The 14213-nt window shown below is 45.3% G+C and overlaps 1 protein-coding gene across 1 annotated transcript in view; it reads right to left on the bottom strand.

The window, feature by feature from the left end:
* NEDD4L (NEDD4 like E3 ubiquitin protein ligase) overlaps positions 1-14213 on the bottom strand; it is a 381870-nt gene that overhangs the window by 354647 nt on the left and 13010 nt on the right. The window lies entirely within an intron of this gene.

The following is a 14213-nucleotide window of genomic DNA, read 5'->3' as shown; positions in this document are numbered from 1 at the left end:
TAAACCCACTGGGTCCGGGCCGCGAACCGCGGTCGACTACGTGGGAGTCCAGCGACATAGCCATTACGCTAACTGCTGGTTCCCCTTCAATACCTTTTGAAACCACCACTGGCGAAGTTGCTATTGAAGCCTGTGCTGCACTGCAGCCAGCAATCTGAGTGGTTGGCAGGTACTCTTTCCTGGAGGACAAATTTAGCTTCTAGCAACAGCTTCAAAGCTAACCATAGTGACTAAGATGAGTATCCAACCCAGTTAAGATCACTTTAATGAGGTGCTATCCTCAAGCAATGAAACTAATATGGCTAGTAACTAGCTAAGAAGGCAGTATTGACAGTGTAAGGATGACCAAGAAATGCACTTACCCAGAGTCATTCTCTAAGAGCCTCCCAGGAAACAACCTGACTGGCAATGCTCACTTGGCTGGGCAACATCAAGCATATGTCTTTAAAAAAAATAATCAGGGGCCAGCAGGTGGCATGGTGGTTAAAACACTGGACTCCCACGTAGCTCACCATAGTTCAAGTCCTGGACCGGGTGGCTGGCTTGCTTTCTCTCTCTCTCTCTCTCTCTCTCTCATGAACACACGTGCCCTATAGCAAATTAAAAATTAATAATAGATAAAATTAAATTAATAATTACTTAAATAATAATAAGGTCATTCCTCATTTTATTGTCATTCCTGGCTAACGGGGGGAGGGGGTAAGAAAAAGAAAAAAGAGGAAAAGGAAAGGATGTTAAGGGAAGAATATCAACACTAGGCAGGAAAGGAGGGTGACTGAATGTGTAATGGCTGACTACCAGCTATGCACTAAGCCAAGCACGAAGATCCGAGCACCACTGTGCCAGGCGCTCCAGAGCCAGTTATAATTGATTTTTGTTTGCCTTGGGGAAAAATATGACAAAAGCATTTACCACTTGGAAAATCAGCAAGATCATCCAATGGTGACGATGAAAAAGGTTGCTAGGGAATGGAAAGAGCTGAGACTCAATGAATTGTATTAATTTGCCGGGGAAATTCTCGGAACCAAACCATCTTTTAAAGGAAAGACAAGATGGTACAAGATCAAATACCCAAGCTGTTTCTAACTGACAATCTCAATAAAGATACATTCCTGGGGCCAGGGACAATCATGCACATTGTGACAACATCAGCATTGTGCAACAGCAGGGCTGATGAATAAAATATATCAACCCCCCAAAGAGGCTCCACTGTTCAAAATGATTCCCTCCCTGCTAGACACATGATTATTTCTTCTGGCACAGGGAGCCTCAAGCAATATTTTTTTTAAGATTATTTTTACCATAAAGCATGTGTGCTCTCTATGGGGGGTGGGGGGGTCAGAAACATCCCCGGCAGGATGGCCATGCCACAATCCCATCTCCTCTTGGGATTTTAGGCACACAAACACACACATCTGATGTGTTTCTCAAGCTACTGGGTCAGGGATTCAAACTACACAGTTGTGTGGGACCCAGCACCTCAACCACCATGCTACCTGCCAGCCCCCAGAATGATGATCTTAATAGATTAATACAAGTTTATTCTAGATCGGCTAAGACCTTTTTATATAACTGAGTCCTCCCCATGATTTCTGGGGCTCCAATCAGCCTAAATATTCATGATCAGGCAGGAGCAGGAGTTCCTGCTGTGTCTCCAACAACATGACTTTAGATCAATGATGTCTCATGCTCAGTCCAGAAGTCTGATCACAGCGATTAAGGAAAACAGAAGAAGTCACCACCACCCAGCCTGACAGGTCAGGAAAGGAAACCTTGTCCTAGTGACCGTCACTTCCTGAGGACAGATGACAGATGCAACAAAACAGCATCACCTATCACATGGAAGTCACGCTGTTCATTTTCATTGTACTCATTTGGGAATTAGATAGGAAATGAATCTGAATGTTAGTTATGATGTCGGAGTGATAATTGTAGCGATATACCAACCATAAAGATATTTACTGCTCTTTTATGTTAGGAGATATTTTAAGAAATAGTATAATAAAAATAAGTTAAGACAGTGCATCGCTCCTCATTGGAGTTTTCTCTCTGAAGGAGGTCTACTTTATTCTAGCTTTAAAAAAAAAAAATTATTCTGCCATGCTGCCTACTATCGTCACACTACGGAAAAGGAATCACATTTAACTGTTCTTTCCATGGAAAGCAATGTTGAAATAAGCAATTCCTCAATGGAAAATCTTGGAGTGAAAAAAAAATTCAAAAATAAAAACATAAAACCCATAAGAACAATCGTTAAGGGACTGGCAGGTGGCATGGTGACTGAGGTGCTAGACTCCCACAAGGCCAACCATGGTTCAAGTCCCAGACCTGGTGGCTTGCTTTCTCACTTTCCCTCTCTGGTTAAATTTTTAAAAATAATAATAATAAATATTTTTTTAAAAAGAACAATCATGAAGCACTGAATTATACTAACACTAGCATAAAAGATAAAACATGTTATTTTTATGGTTATTCTCCAATATCAGGTTAAGTTTAGAAATGTTCCTTTAATTGAGTCATCCTTCAATTTCTTTGTCAGAATTTCCCATCACATCTTTCATGTTATGGATGGGAATTGAAATAAGGCGGAATTTGAGAAGAAACCATGCTAGAGTCCAACATCGTAGTATCATCCAGGCTAGCCGCCAGCCACATTTGCATGTCGGCAACAAACTAAGCAAAGTGTTAAGTTCTCCTTTCCCCATTTTTTACCTGATTTTGTATTAGTCTGTGTTAAAATTAAAGCATAAACTCAGGGGACCAGCGGGTGGCATGGAGGATAAGGCAGCAGAATCTCCACCAACTCTGTGGTTCAAGTCCTGGCACCTGGCTTGAAAATCGCACCAGGCACATGCACGTGCATGCCCTTAATCCCAAAAGGAGAATGGAGCAGAAGGGACAGCATGGTCATGCTCCCCAAGGAGTGATTTTTTCATGTTCCTTCTCTCCCTCTCCCTCTCCCTCTCTCTCTCTCTCCAGCAAGCACTTGCACCCCATAGCAAAAAATTAATTTAGAAAACATGAATTCGGTATTTGTCTCTCCCAATGTAAACCAAGAGTCCCTGTTTATACCCTCAAACTCTACGATCGCAACTCTCCTACCCGCAAATGCCTTACTTCTAAGTATCTACTTTCTAACCAATTTGAAGAAGCTGCAAAGAAGTTTCTCTTAAAGAACCACTGCCTGGTCCCAGCACCTTTGGACAGACCCTATAGGTGAAAGACAGGAACCTCCTGCTCACCTGGTGGTCCCAACAGCCCAAGTGTACCCTAAGGGCTGATTGACCAGGCCAAAAGTAAGACTTCAGAGCAACACAAGGACTTTTTTTTTTTTTTTTTTAATTTTTGCCATACAGCACATGCACTCAATGGAGACAGAGAGACAGTGAGAAATCACCCCCTAAGGGAGATGACCATGCTGCAATCCCTTCTCCTCCATTCTGCTCTTGGGATTTGGGGCACGCACGCACTTCACCAAGTCGGGGACTCAAACTACAGTCAGACATGTGGGAATTCAGAGCCTTACCCACTACACCACCGGCTGGCCCCAAGACTTTTTTTACACAGAGAAATCACAGCCATAAAAGCAACAATCTCTCAACAAACAGCCTCCTTCAGAGGACATCCAAAGGCCATCTTAAAATGCAAAATAATGAGCACAGTTCTTCTGGAAGGATGTATGAAAGACTTATTATTTTTTCTTTTTTTGGAGATGTTTTTGCTATAGGGCATGTGCGCTTGCCAGAAAGACAGAGAGAGAGACAGAAAGCGAGAAATCACCTACCAGGGGAATGGTCACGCTGTAATCCCTTCTCCTCCACTCTCCTCTCAGGATCTTGGGCACGTATGCACATGCATGAGTTTAAGCCACTGGGTCCGTGACTCGAACCATGGGAGTCCTGGCAACATAGCCATCACGCTTACTGCTGGTCCCACGAAAGACTTATTTTTTAAAGGGAAACAGTGGTGCAAAAGCTGATTTAAAAAAAAAAAAAAAATGGGGCCAGCCAGTGACATAGTGGTTAAGGCAGCTGGATCCCACATGGCCAACCATGCAGCTCAAGTCTCAGATCCGGAGCCTTGGGGATAAAAAACACCTGGCACATGTACATACATTCCCATAGTCCTGAACTGGACTGGGGGAACCGGAGGAGAAGGGATTGCGGCATGACCACACCCCATGAAGGGTGCTTTCTCACTTTCTTGTCCTTTCTCTGTTCTCTCCAGCAAGCACATACGCCCTCTGTCCCCATTTTTTTTTTAATGAGCCAGGCATGGAGTGCACCTGTGGTCTAGCTGGTAGGATGAGGCAAAGGGACTGCAACATGACAAGACCCTCGCGGGGAAACAAAGAAAAAACCCTCTAATTGAACTAGACTAAAATAAAACCAATTGATTCTCAAAAACTCCTGACCTCTGGCAGATGAAAACATTTTTAATAATTCAAGTATCTCTAAATCCAGAATGGGCCTCCATGTGATCTAGAGGATCCTCCCATCTTCTTTTTCATCTGATCCCTTTCCAAAGGGGATGGTCATTAACGTGAGAAGCCCACAAGAATTCACACCCACAGGCAACAAAGAGGGTTTGACGTGATCATTTTTACATTCTCTTCCCTTGAGTATAGTGATACCTTTAAGGAGAAAGATGGTAAATGTTCCGCGGGGGAAAGCCAATGTGTAAATGATGCTAGTTCTGGGCCTACTGCGAGTCCTTCAGGATTGGAAAATTCGATCCTGTGCAGGGCTTACTATAAATACCCTCCTTCCTTCCTGGCCTCTCTAGCCTGGAGCCACCACTACAGAAAAAACCCACAACCAGCGTGCATCCTTCCTCAGACTGCTGACGAAGGACCCAAGCAGCAAGACCAAGGCAAGAGAAGGGCATCTCTAGACTCTGACATACGAAAACTCAGGTTCAAATTTCGTCTCTGGAACTAGCAGCTCTACTGTGTTGGCCCAGTGACTCTTTCTTTTTAATTTTAGAGGTTTTTGCCTTAGGGCATATGTACTCTTGAGGAGAGACATACAAAGAAAGTGAGAAAGCAGCACCCCCTGCCCCCCGTGGCCAGGCTGCAAACCCTTCTCCCTTCTCCTCCCAGGATCTTGGTCATGCACACACACTCATCTGGTGTGATTTTCAAGCCACCAGGACCAGGACTCGAACCACACTCGGTCATGTGGGAGCCCAGCAATGGAACCGCTATGCCCATCTGCTGGTGACTCATCCCTTCCAAACCTCAGTTTTCTCAACTGAAAAACAAGAAACCGGCATTATTCTCACAGGGCTAGTGCATGGATTACGCTAGAGAACCACATAAAAGTGGTAACATCTCAGAATGGTTTATCAGTGTCGACACTATGGGCAAAAGTTCCAGTCCAGGTAACTGCTGAGGGGCTGCCCTGTGTGGAAGGTCCTCAGCCACATGCCTGGCCTCCATCCACCACATGCCAGGAGCATCTCCCAGGTTGTGACAAGCAAAAATGTCTCCAGGCATTGCCAAATGTCCCCCGGCAGGGGAGGAAGGGGCCAAGAGAGCCCTCCATTTAGATTAACGTACTAGATATTTAGTAACAAATGTCAATTTCTCCCTCCTACAACCCCTTCATGGAGTTGTACACACAACCCCATGAAGCAAGAAACTGGGAGATCATCAAATCTCCGTCTCACCCAATCAATCAGTAACCAACTCCACTGGAACCTGCCTCCTGAAACTTTCCACTGTGAGTCACTGCCACCAACTCTGAGATGTCCAAGGATTTCCAACTCCAAGCCATTCTCAGTGTGGCTGGGAGGCTTGAGAAAAGCCCAGGGTGCAGGAGCTTCTCAGGTGCCTCCAATGATACAGCTCCACCCAGTTCCCTGACCAGGCGCAGGTGCTCCCATCCAGCCACTGCTCCTTGGGCATTCCCAGCCTGGCCACCCAGGCCTTGGCTGCACTCCCCCTCCCCACCAGCCTGCCCCCAGGGTATGAAGGACTCTTCAGACACCCCAAGGTAGCGTACTGCCTCATCCATACTGCCTCATCCGTGTCGTGCTCTGCCACTCCCTAGTCCTGAGACCCTGGGCAAGTTAACCTCTCTATACTTAGTTCCCACCCCACCTATCCAGTGGCGGGAACAGCACCTATCACAAAAGGTTGTTGAGAAGATTTATTAGGTTGTCAGAAAAGTCAAGATGTATTTTTGCATAGGAAAAAATATGTCATGACTTTTCCGAAAATCCAGTATGTTAGGTGTTTTCTAATTTCCATTTTAATGACAAGAATTATGTACATGTATTGTGTACAATAGGTCATTCTGAAATGTGTATACACTGTGAAGCAAAATAATTAACATATTCATTACCTCACACTTACTTATTTTCGTGGTGAGAACACTTAAAATCCACTCTTGAAAAGACCAGCCCCATAGCTAGCTGTTCTGGAAGCTGGATACCACAAGGCCGACCATGGTTTGAATCTCAGTCCCAGTGGTTTCAAAGACATGCCAGGCACATAGACACGCATGCCCAAAATCCTGAAGAGACAGAGAAATGGAGACGGGATTATGGCAAGACAACCCCATTAGAGGTTGCTTTCTTCCTCTCCCTCTCTGTGTCTCTCTCTCTCTTTGGCAAGCACATGCACCCTCTGGGAATTAAAAAAAAAAAAAAAACTACTCTTGGCAATTTTCTGGGTGACACTATTTTTTTTTTTTCATGTTTTTGCCATAGGGCATGTGAACTCACTGGAGAGAGACATAAAAACAGCGAGAGGGAAAGTGAGAAACCAACCCTTGGGGGGGATGGCCATGCCACAATTCCTTCTCCTCCTGGGATTTTGGGCATGCATGCACATGCACCCAGTGTGATTTTCAAACCTCCAGACCCAGGACCCAAACTACAGTTGGCCACGTAGGAGTCCAGTGCCTTAACCACCATGCCACCTGCTCATCCCACAATATACTTGCATTAACTATGGTCACCATGTTGTTACAATGGTTGTTTAGCACAATGACATGAGCATCCAGCACACAGACAATTCTGTGGCTAGGACAAGGTGGTGTGGCAGGTCCTGAATGTCCTAATACTCTGTTGTTCCAGGGAAGAGGTGCCTTCTCCATTTTCCAGGTTTGTTGTGATGGCTTAACTCCTGGACAACAAGGATACTGCCCTCCTTTGCAGGCAACATGAATCCTGGAGTCCAAAAAGAAATGTCAGTTTCAAGGAGATGCATGGGTCTGCAATGGCAGCTTCAACAGTTCCTTTTAAGAACCTGTGGAGAGCATCTGGCAGGTGGCATGGTGGTTAAGGTGCTGGACTCCTATAAAGATGACCAAGGTTTGAGTCCTGAACCTGGTAGCCTGCTTTCTCACTCCCCGCCCTTGTGTGTGTCTCTCTCTGGTCAAATTAAAAAACAGTAATAATAATAAGTAAATTTTTTTAAAAAATTAGAAGAACGTCTGGAGGACAGCTAGTGCTATAGTGCAAATCTGTGGGTTTGCACCATAGCAAGGACAGCAAGAACAGTACAGGTTTACCTTTGACAGGTTTGCACCATAGCACTCTTGCAGCCGGGAATGGCAAAAGGTCTGTCCAACTAGAATTCTGGGCAAGAATATGCAGTTAATGAGTAAAATTCTAAGTAACTGTATAGACTAGAAAACAGAAGGGGTAATCTATATTACATGAACAACGCAGGGGTCAAAAAGATCTTTTAAAAGCTTGTGTTTTTTGTTGTTGTTTTTTGCTTTTGACCAACTGCTCTCATGAGATTGTCTGGGCACTTACATGGAGTAACCACTCCAGGGGCCTGACAGTGTGCTTAGGTCTGCAGACAGTGTGAGGCCCTGGCCTTGAGGGAGGGTGGAATACATTGAAGTAGCAGAAATAACTCTGCAGGCAGGAGCTACTGAGTGTGGGGTGTGGAGAGGAAGAGGAGAGACAGGGTGCCCAGCATCAAACGAACAGCTGCAGCTCTGGACGCTCAGCCTTCCTGGGTCACTGACCCTGGTTTAGGCCCGACTCCCAGCTCTACAGGTACTTCTGTCCTACCCCAACAGCCTTCAACAAATCCCCTTTCTGTCCAAGTGTGTCAGAATCAGTTGTTGTTGCATGCCATCAAAAATTCTATCACAGGGCCAGTAAGTGACATGGAGGTTAGAGCACTGGATCCCACAAGCCAACTGTATGGTTCAAGTCCTGGACCCAGCAACCTAAAAAACATGTCAGGTACATGTGTGTGCATGCCCAAAAATCTCAAGAGAAGATTGAAGGAAAAGGGACTGAGTGTGGCCATTCCCCATGGAGGGTGATTTCTCACTTTCCCTCTCTGTCTCCACCAAGCGCACACGTGTCCTATAGCAAAAACTTTAATAAAAATAAATAAATAATTTAAAAAACTCTATCACAGATTTTGTGTCAAAAAGAAAAGATGCAGGTTAGCAGGTGGTATGGTGGTTAAGGCAGCTGGATACCATGTGGCCAACTGCACCGTTTGAGTCCCAGACTTGGCAGCTGGAAAAGCTGTGTGTGGGGGGGAGGAATAAAGGAGGAAGGATTGCAACATGGCCATGGGCCATCCCCCGCCAGGGATGGTTTCTCATTCCCCCTCTTTCTCGCTGTCTCTATCCAGTGAGCATACACATCCTATAGTAAAAATTTTTCATTGGAAAGATAAAAGACTTAAAGCTACTTTACATGCATATTGATCTATTAATGTGTGTTATTAGAATAAAGAGGGGCCAGCAGTTGGCGTGGTAGTTAAGGTGCTGGACTCCCACATGGCCAACCATGGTTCGAGTCTTACTCTCTCACTTTCTCTCTCTCTTTTTCTCTCTCCTTCTCTTACCAAATTAAAAAACAACAGTAAAATTAAATAAGTAAATAAATATTTTTAAAAAGAAAAAGCGGCAGGTTCTACAAATACAGCCAGAGCAGCTGGTAATGAGGAGTTACTGGTTAGGGAAAGTGGCTCAGTTCTCTTCATCTCAGACAGAGATGAAGACTTCTGTCAGTGGGTGGGGGTGATGGTAGCACAACACTGTGAATGCAGAGTACCCCCCGACCCACAGTTTCAATTACCTATTGTCAACTGCAGTTCAAAAATATTAAAGGGAAAATTCTAGAGGGACCAGCAGTTGGCATAATGGCTATGTCACTGGACTCCCATGTAGTCGACCGCGGTTCAAGTCCCAGATTTAGTGGCTTAAACTCATGCTGAGCATGTGTGCACGCATGCCCAAGATCCCAAGAGGAGAATGGAGGAGAAAGCACTGTGGTGTGGCCATCCCCCCTGGGGGGTGATTTCTCACTTTGTGTGTGTCTTTCTCTGTCTTTCTGGCGAGCGCATACACCCTACAGCAAAAACCTCTCAAGAAAAAAAAAAAAAAGAAAATTCTAGAAATAACCGATTCATAAATCTTAACAGCTCTTTGTATACTGCACTGTTATGATTATTCAGTTTCACTACTAATAGCTGTTCATCTCTTACTGTGCCTAATTTATAAATTAAACTTCAGTGTAGGTACGTATGTATAAGAAAAAGCAAAGTACATACAGGCTTCAGCACCATCTGTGGTTTTGGAATCCACCAAAGGTCTTGAAATATATCCCCCTTGGATAAGGGGGGCCTAATGTACTTAGAGCCAACAACTATACACTGTCATTTAGTTAAGACAGCAAATTGTATAGGAATTTTATCACAAGGTTTCAAATCGTTTTAAACATTAGAATGGCTGAGTGGGAGAAGGGTGGGGGGTACTGAGACTTGGGGGAAGTTTGTCATTCCTGAGACTCCAGAGTAAAATCAAAGTGGGTGAAACTGTCATTGGTATCTGCTAGAACCCATACTGTGTGCCTCTTCATTCCAGGTTACTTTTTAAAAAACGGTTTGTATTTATTATTATTTAAGTTTTGCTGTAGGGCCTATGCACTCACCAGAGAAAGAAGAAACAGAGAGGGGGAGAGAAAATGGGAAAGCATGCCACCAGGTCCAGGACTTGAACCATGGTCAGCCATGTAGGAGTCCAGTGCCTTAACCACCACACCACCTGCTGGCACCATTCCAAGCTACTTTAAAATTGCCTAAAATTGACTCAAGACAGAAGCAGCAGGGATGAGCAGGGCATAGAGACCTACTGCTGAGACCCAGAGATTCCCAGAACCAGAGACTTCATCCAGATAAGATCTGGCTGTGGTTATCAGCCTACGGAATCTCCTGGAAGCAAACAGACCCAGAACCTAAGTTTCCCTGGAAGCAGTTTTGCCAAAGAAACTCCCAGTTCCACAAACACCAGCCTGTGGCTGTTCACCCCCAAGACAAGCAACTCTGAATCCCAAACTCAGGCAAAGCAGGACCTGGGAAACGGAACTCTGCCGGTGCCTTTTCCAGCCAGGTGCAGCTCGGAGGACGGTGGCCACGAGCGTCTCATTCTGGACACACTCGGCAGAAGCAGGGGCTGCAGGGCCAGAGGCTGACCAGGCAAGCAACCTGGTTATTCCAGGTGCAGCTGGCTACCCCACTGGGAGGGTCTCTATCTTCCCATACTACAAATACTAGGTCATTGAGAAAGACATGGCATTTTTGTTTTTCTATGCAAAAATGCATTACAACTTCCCCAACAACCCAGAAGGTTTACATAGCTATCCTATACTTTCTTCACCACTGTAGGACGGGTGGCTGTTCGAAGGGACATTATTTATTTTGTAACAAGTCGCCAGACCACTTTAAAAAAAATAATAATAAGTTCCTTTCCTTTGAGATGTAAGAGAAGGAGGAATAAAGCAGCTTATTGGCCAGAGATCCCTGCACTATCTAGACGAGTAACTGAATCACTTTCCTGGAAGAGGAGACATTTACACTCACGAGGCCATGGGCACTTTGGCAAGTGTGTACATGTGAAGGGAAATGGACTGTCTGCGAGGTAGGCCACACGGCCATCGTGGCTGGCTGCATCCCAGCTCCAGGCGTGGGCAGTAACGGCAAATCCACCCCCTGCTTGCCACGGCTGGCTTAAGGAGGAGCAGACGTAAGCCTCAATGGGCCACGGGACACAGGGGAGGCTTCCTGGGTGATGTGAGGACTGAGATTTCTTTAAACTTAAGAGAAAGTCAGGCTGGCGGAGTGGTTAAGGCACCTGGATCCCACACGGCCAGTCACGCAGTTCGAGTCCGGGACCAGGAAGCTTGAGACAAGGCAAGCTTGTGTGTGCCCACAATTCCAAAAGGAGAAAGAGGAGACGGGACTACAGTGTGACCATTCCCCATGGTGCTTTCCCACTTCGCCCTCCCCCAGCTCTGCCCCTGTCTGGCAAACTTACCCATCTGGCAAAACTTCAGAAGTGAGAGAGAGAAAGAGAAGAGAAGAGAAGAGAAGAGAAGAGAAGAGAAGAGAAGACCAGACCAGACCACAGGGCACCATTCTCTTTATGCTTCAAGTAGTTAAAAATAAAAATGTAAAAAACAGCTCAGATCACCAGTGGCAGCCTCCCAAGGAAACAGGTCCCTCAAGAGCGGCCCTGCAGAAGGCCACGTGGCGAAGAACAAGCCAGGCTCCTCAATAACATCCCGGGGATGGCACCTGATGTAGAGGGACGCTTCCGAATCGACACATCAGAACCGATCAAGACAGATAAGGTTACGATCCATGACAACTATCAATATCCATCCTAACACGTGGGCCACTCTAACACACACACCGAGATTTATCAACCCAAGTCCCATAATTCTAAGAGACTATCAAGTGTAGTTATAACTTTTTTTTGGGGGGGGGAGAAGTTTTTGCTATAGGGTACATGTGCTCGCCAGAGAGACAGAGAGGGAGAAAGCACGAAATCACCCCCCAGGGGGGATGGCCATGCCGCAATCCCTTCTCCTCCATTCTCCTGTTGGGATCCTGGGCACGCACGCACATGCGACGGTGTGAGTTTAGGCCGCCGGGCCCAGGACTTGATCTGTGATCAACTATATGGGAGTACAGCGACATAGCCATTCCACCAACTATTGGTCCCATGTCTTCTGAGGAGTGAGGGGCGAGGGGAGCACAGTGTGAGTGCAAGGAACCTACCATGTGAAGCTCATATCAAAGTACAAACGGCCTAGGAGTGGGGCAAGATTAACAGTGGCATGGGACTGGTCAGCCCCACCCTTTCGCTTAGGTAGAGATATATATTCTCTCGGCACACCCACCACTTGGACCTCAGAAATGAGCTGGAAGGCACACACAGAGCTCACAGGCCTGTGATCTGTGTACGAGGGAGTACACTTACAACTGCTGTCACTCTGACATCCGGAACTATTCAATACCGAAACTGGGTAAGAACAAGACCTCGAACTCGAAACCCAGGAAAGCCAAAGTAAGCTAACTGTAGTCTGATCACAGGCCACAATATTCAGAGCACATGAAAACATTTCAGAGAACACCAAACACTACTGAAAATTTATATTGCTGCTCTGCAACTGTAACGCACATTAGGGTGAAAATACAAATCTAAGTGTGCACAGTGGAGAAAATTATACATCGGTTTTATGAACTGCAAGTGAAAACAGAATTCCAATTTTCCAACCACTACTTCTAAAAGATACCTTTTTATTTTTTAATTTTTTAAAGATTTTATTTAACTTTATTAATTTTATTTATTTTTAAATTTGACCAGAGAGAGAAAGAGAGGAAGAGAAAGAAAGTGAGAAAGCAAACCACCAGGTCTGGGACTCAAACCACAGTTGGCCATGTAGGAGTCCAGGGCCCTTACCTACCACGCCACCTGCCAGTCCCACTCTTAGTTATTTTAAGAATTATTCATTGAATTTTTACTTACTATTTTTTTTTAATTTTCACAGGCACTCTCCAAAGAGAGAGAGAGAAGGTGAAAAAGCAAGCTGCCAGGTCTGGGACTCAAACCACGGTCTGCCAAGTGGAAGTCCAGCACCTAACTAGCACACTACCTGCTGGCGCCAGGTACTCTACCTTTTATCTTAGTCCACCTCCCAACTTGCTGTTGCACTCGCGTGGTGGTGCAATGACCTTGGTATCCCTTGGATACAAAGCACAAGCAGGCCCTTCGTTAAGCACACCAACTGCAAGAACGCTACATCGATATTTGTACTGAACACGTGCTCTCATTTTTATCCAAGCTTGTGCATGCATTTGGGAAGTTTCTTTTGACCTCATTTTTAAAGTTGCTTTTATATTCTGAAAATAAAGATTTTAGAAATGCAGAAAATACAGGTTAGCAAAAAAAAAAAAAAGAATAAAACAGGACTGTCGTGTCTCTGCTAAAAGATGACCACCAAGAACATGGTGGGATAGACGCCTGATCATTTTCCTATGTGTGAACACTTTTAACCACACTGGGACTCCACTGTAACCTACATTTTCTACCTAACATCACCGACATCGCCACGATATTAAAGATGCTTCAACACCTCCTTACCCCACCCATCCAGACACCAGACTGCACTGCCCTCTTCTCTACCTCACTTCTCAAAACCAGCTTCTGGCGTCCTCTCTCTCCAATACTCACTGAAAAGTAAGACATCCGCTCACGCCTGGCACAGCCTGCCCAGCACATACCAACCTCTCAGACACTTGCAAAACCTCAACGCAGCGAGCCCGGCTCTCGCTAGGTACGGCTCAGCCCAAGAGCACATCCGGGAGGAAACAGCCAATTCAAAGTTTACGAACCAACTTACTGTCACTGTGACAGCATCCGACACCACACACCACACAGGCACGAAAGCAGCGACCGCGACAGGAAGTAGACTGATTCTCAGCTTTGCTTTTTCTTTAAACTTCAAGCTCCATCCCCTTCCCCAAGCAAACTAGGGAACACAAAGACAGCAACTGCGATGCCCCCCAAAGATAACTCACTTGTGGAATGAGTGAGGAAAAACATACGGAGACTGGAAAAGAAAGACCTTTCACCAGACTCGCACTCTTCGGGTTCAAGGGTCAGCCTGATGAGAGGGTTTGTGGAGCTGTCAGTCAGTGGGACACGCAGGCACTGTCTTTTCATTACTGAACAGTACTGGACGCTCAGCAAAAGAACGCTCTAAATACAGTCGGCTGGCTTTCATGTTCTTAAGAACTAAAGTGACTTTCAGCCCTTACAAAAAAAATAAAAAAAGTAAATTAAAAAGCATACATAGGTAAATAAAACTAACCCACATTTCAATGCAAGCATCCTCAACTTTTTTTTTTTTTTTTTTTTTTTTTTGATAGAGTTTTTATGTTG

The sequence above is a fragment of the Tupaia chinensis genome, unplaced genomic scaffold (genome assembly GCF_000334495.1).
Source record: "Tupaia chinensis unplaced genomic scaffold, TupChi_1.0 Scaffold000012_1, whole genome shotgun sequence".
In the NCBI taxonomy this organism is placed as follows: domain Eukaryota; kingdom Metazoa; phylum Chordata; class Mammalia; order Scandentia; family Tupaiidae; genus Tupaia; species Tupaia belangeri.
Note: the sequence above shows the minus strand (reverse complement) of the source record. Positions and strands in the feature narration are given on the sequence as shown.